The sequence below is a fragment of the Macaca nemestrina genome, chromosome 8 (genome assembly GCF_043159975.1).
Source record: "Macaca nemestrina isolate mMacNem1 chromosome 8, mMacNem.hap1, whole genome shotgun sequence".
NCBI classification, from domain to species: domain Eukaryota; kingdom Metazoa; phylum Chordata; class Mammalia; order Primates; family Cercopithecidae; genus Macaca; species Macaca nemestrina.
The window spans coordinates 36,565,212-36,570,898 of NC_092132.1; the positions used below are offsets into that span (position 1 = coordinate 36,565,212).

The 5,687-nt window shown below is 39.3% G+C and overlaps 1 pseudogene; it reads right to left on the reverse strand.

Moving 5' to 3' along the window:
* Positions 1 to 1,224: 1,224 nt before the first annotated feature.
* Positions 1,225 to 1,875, reverse strand: LOC105475980 (small ribosomal subunit protein eS8 pseudogene; annotated as a pseudogene).
* Positions 1,876 to 5,687: the final 3,812 nt, after the last annotated feature.

Genomic DNA, 5,687 nt, shown 5'->3' on the forward strand with positions numbered 1-5,687 from the left:
AGGCAGGAGACTCGCTTGAGCCTGGGAGGAGGAGGTTGTGGTGAGCCGAGATCACGCCACTGTACTCCAGACTGGGAGACAGAGTGAGACCTTGTCTCAAAAACCAAAATAATAAAAATAATAAAATAAAATACAACAAAAATGAAGGTTAGAAAAGTGAAGTAAATTGCTGAAGATCACACAACTATTAATTTGCAAAGACAGAGTTAAACCTTTGGTTTGCCTATCTCTAAAGCCTTAGCTTTTAATTATTATGCCATATTTTGCAAGACAGATTCTTAATCTTATTATTAATGTTTGTTATTATCTGATTATAAACTTGGAATACAAAAAAATATATTTTTTAAAAGTCTGTAGTATCAGGCGGGGCGTGGTTGCTCACGCCTGTAATCCCAGCACTTTGGGAGGCCAAAGCGGGCGGATCACCTGAGGTCAGGAGTTCGAGACCAGTCTGACCTACATGGAGAAACTTTGACTCTACTACAAATATAAAATTAGCCGGGTGTGGTGGTGCATGACTGTAATCCCAGCTACTTGGGAGGCTGAGTCAGGAGAATCGCTTGAACCCGGGAGGCAGAGATTGCGTTGAGCCAAGATTGCAACGCTGCACTCCAGCCTGGGCAACAAGAGCAAAACTCCATCTCAAAAAAAAAAGTTTGTAGGATTAGCACAAATAAATAACTTTGGTAGTATTTGGGAGGCATTTCCTCAATTATTTTTCTAACATATAAATGCATGTATTTAAGTGATTGAGATCATACAATATATTATATTCCTTTAGCCTGAGAGAAACAACATATATAATGTGATAAATAGTTGAAACTAAATTTCCAAATAGTCTTGGGATGTTGTCTTTATAGCAACTTTGTCTTATTTCATAAGTGCCAAATATTTTTTCCTTAAAGTCCTCAGAAAATTGGTCCTATAAAAGAAACAACTTATAATACGTGGCCAACTTTTATACAGAATATTCAAATCATGTTCACCTCCTTTGGTAGTGATCTTTAATAAAACTTTAAGTTTCTAGGATCTAGTTGGAGAATGGAGGTCATGGTTTGCTTGACTTTGTGTTTGAGACAGGCTTTGTGTACTTCAAAAAGATCTGTGAAATGGAAATGCATTTTGCAAAATGAAAAGTCCTCCATGGATACTATAAGTAATGTTGAAATTCTTTTTTTTTTTTTTTTTTTTTTAACAGAACAATAAATACCTTTGTTACACGGGTGAAGACAAAACGAGGATTTATTTGCCTTTCCGGGCTTTGATTTTCCTAAGATAGAACTCCAACTCTTTGCCCTCTAGTACATAACCATCTGCTCGGCCACCCTGTCCCAGCCTGGAAGCAATGCACTCAAGAAGCTTGCCCTGCTGGAACTCCTCCAGGAGACTGCTGATTTTGGCATTCTTTTTCCTTTCATCATATTTCTTCTGAATTTTTTTAGATCATTTTTTGTTTAAAATCTCTTCTTCCTCAGGAGTCAGCTTGGCTCCCTTCTTGCGGCCCCCCTGGGCCTCCTACCACTGTCGGTACGGTGTGCTGTCGATAAGCACCATGCAATTCTTCACCAGAGTCTTGGTACGGACCAGCTCATTATTAGATGCATTGTAGACAACATCGATGATCCTTGTTTTACGAGTACAACACTCTGAGCCCCGGGAGAAATTCCCTACATCCAGCCTCAGGGCACGGTATTTCTTGTTACCTCCCCGCACACAGACTGTGTGGATGCGGTGGGGGCCAATCTTGGTGTTGGCAGCCGGGCGCCCCAACTCATACTTCCACTTCTTGTGGTAGGGCTTTCTCTTGCCCCCGGTTTTGCGGCGCTTGTGCCAGTTGTCCCGAGAAATGCCCATCGCTCGGCGCTGGCTGGAAAGAGCAATGTTGAAATTCTTGATCAATGGCATGTGTTGCTCAAAATCTCTCAGAGGAGATTTTGAATGGAACAAATTGTAAGATACTCTCTTTACAGTGTTACTTAGGATCAAAAAAAATGGTAACAATGTGAAGATTTTTTTTTCTGGAACAAGAAGTACTTCTCAAATGGAATCCAACTCTAGACATTTATCAAGATGACTGCTCCTCCCACGTGTAATAAAGAATCCCTAAGCACTCATCATGATGAGCAGTATTTATAGTCATGTTTACATTTTATTGTGAGTTATAGGAAAAAATATTCTTTTGGTCTGTAATGGTTTGTCGCTCAGTTTGGCACTTAGCTCTGGTCTGTATTTACAGATGAAATTTTGAGATAGGAAAATTAATTTGTTGTTACATAATGTCAATTCTATTCTTTTCCAAATCTCCCTAGTTTTTCAATGATTCAATCTTGGAAAATTTTACATCAAGATTGTGTTTATTATTTGTGTTAATGTTCTCATTTTACAAGTACTAAATTAAGAATTTTTAAAAAACAAAAATAAAGAGACTTTTTGACTTCAGACATAGCTCCTTGTTTTGTCACTGAAGGAGGCAATCAGACTGACCTGGGTCCCAATTGTAACTTAGCTTTTTTATTTGCTTGAGCCTCAGGTTCCTATTTACATGTTGGAGACAACTACTTCTTAGTGGTACTTTGAGGATTCAATAAGGTAACAGGAAAAGACTTAGCCAGTGGGCTGGCACATAATACATGAAAACACAAGGAACGTTATTTGGGCTGGAGGGTAGTGGGGAATGGAGGGATGTTGGTCACGTAGACAGGAGGATAAGTATTTGAGATCTACTACATGGCATGGTGACTGTAGTTAATAATAATATATTGTATGCTGAAAAATTGCCAAGGGAGTACATTTTAAATGTAGTCACCACAAAAAAATGATAAGTATGTAAGGTGATGTCTATGTCACTTAGTTTGATTTAATTATCCCAAAATGTGTACATGTATAAAACACCTTGTACCCTATAAATATATGCAATTATTTTCATTCAAAAAATTTGAAAACCAAAGTTGTTTTTATTATCTTTCTGAAAAGTGCAAAATGAAAGAAAAAGAAAAGAAATACAAAAACTAAGGCCTACAAGCTTAGAGAAGCTGCATATTCAGAATGAATTAATCCTATAATATATACATAGAATTCTCAAAGCATAATGTGTGTTGAGACACACTCAAAGAACTCCTGCTAAAGTGTTGCTATGATCAGAGACAGGAAAAATAATGAGACTCTTTGGATGTCTACAGGAAGGATTGTGAGATAGGACTCATAACTCAGATGAACTAGAGGAAGTAAAGCCTTTGGGAGATAGGCCAGGTATCAACCCCAATCAGCAGCCTCATCCACTAAGTGTCAGGTTCTATGCCAACTCTATGGACATAAGTGCAAGTTAAATAAGCCCTGCCTTCAGGGAAGCACAATTAACCACAAGGGTTATTTGTGCACAAGCTACTCTGCTATAAAGAGGGTTGCTTACTAACACAGCCAGGGAGGACTGGGGAAGGATTCCAGCTGCCTGAGCTGAGCCAAGAAGGGAAAATTGGAGTTAGCAAGGCAAGGACGGTCATTCCAGGCAGTGGAAACAGAATGAGCAAAGGCAAGAGAAAAGGTAGTGTTTCGGGTAACTAAAATTATGCTATGTGTTTGGAGCTTAAAGATCATGTGAAAAGTGGGCAGAGGTGGAGCCAGGGTGGAAACAGGGTCATGAAGGGTTCTCTCTGCCAGGCTGTGGTTCTAGCCACACATAAATGCTTGCAGTTCCTGAATGTAGCACTATCTTAGTTTGGGCTGCTATAACCAAATACCATAGACTGGGTGGCTTAAACAACAAATATTTATTTCTCACAATTCTGCAGGCTGGAATTTTGACATCATGGTGGTAGCATGGTCAGGTTGTCAGTGAGGGTCCTCCTGTTGGTTCACAGATGGTTGCCTGTATTCTAACATGGGCTAGGGAGAGAAAGCATGCTGTCTCGTGTGTCTTTTATTATAAGAACACTAATCCCATCATGGAGGTTCCACCCTTATGATCTAATTAACTCACAAAAATCCCATCTTTACACACCATCACATTGGAGATTTGGTTTCTACATATGAATTTTGAAGGGACATAAACATTTAGTCCATAGCCACCAATCTCCCTGTTAACTCTAAAACTGGCCTTTTTCTCATTACTGTAATACGTCTGGCCCATTCCTTCTTCAAAGTCATTGCACATGTTGTTCCCTCTGCTTAGCCCCTCTTCTCCAATATTTTGTTGTGATGGCTCCTTACAACTCAGGTCTCAAGGCAAATGTAACCTTCTGAAGAAAAGCCTTTATTGACTCTGTCTCTCAATAGTTTTCCCCTAACAACTTATCATAATTTGAATTTGTATCATACACTTTCTTGTTTGTGTTTGAATTAATCTCCTTCCCCCCAGTAGAAAGAAAGCTGCATGAAAGTGGGGCCTTTTCTGTGTTGTTCACGCCTGTAATTCTGTGCCCAGAACAGAGCATGACACACATTGATACCCAATCAATAAATCACAGACTTTTCCTTCTGTTGGAAAGTCCCATCATTTCTGCAAGCCAATTCCAACCTTCAAGAGGTGTCTAGGAATCTCCTTTACATTCATCTCTCCTACTTCCTCATTGCTCCCAGAATGAGGTAATATTTTTTCTTTTCTTTTTTTTTTTTTGACAGAGTTTCACTCTTGTTGCCCAGGATGGAGTGCAGTGGCACAATCTCAGCTCACTGCAACCTCCACCCCCTGGGTTCAAGCGGTTCTCTTGCCTCAGCCTCCTGAGTAGCTGGGATTGCAGGCATGAACCACCCGCCTGGCTAGTTTTGTATTTTTAGTAGAGACAGGGTTTCTCCATGTTGGTCAGGCTAGTCTTGAACTCCCGACCTCAGGTGATCCACCCACCTCAGCCTCCCAAAGTGCTCGGATTACAGGTGTGAGCCACTGCGCCCGACCGAGGTGATTTTTTAAAAATGTCCTCTGAGAGAGTACCTTGTACATATTTCTATTTCAGCCTTATTATACTGTACTTTATACTGCACTATATATATATATTATATATATTATACACCATATATAATACACCATATATATATACACACACACCATATATATACACACACACATATACACACACACACATATATATACACACACACACACATATATATATATAAAACATACTGCACTATTATACTATGTCTGTCTCTCTTCTATTTTATTTTGGACTCCCTGGAAGCAACAGCTGTGTCAACTAGTCCTTTTATTACCAAATACCCATCATAGGGTCTGATAACAGTAGATGCTCAGAGAGTTGTTGAGTGTTGGTGAATAAATGAAGGAGGATTGAAGAGGATTGAGACTAGAGGTAGAGAGGGCAGATAGGAGTCTCTGACATCCACTGCTAGGAATCTCACCTTTGAAAGTATACTCACACATCCACAAGGATGACAGTGGGGCATAATAAAAACAGGAAACAAGCTACATTCTCATCAAAAGGGAATGGTTAAATCATATAATCTACATCTTTATAATGGAATACTAAGTAGCCATTAAAAATATCACATATATACACATACTTAAATAGAAATCTCTCCAAATCTTTTATTAAGTGAAAAGGATTAAGTGAGAGACTATGATGTAAAGCATGCAGTATGGTTTAACTCTGTGTCCCCACCCAAATCTCATCTTATAGCTCCCATAATTCCCACATGTTGTGGCAGGGACCAGCTGGGAGATTATTGAATCATGG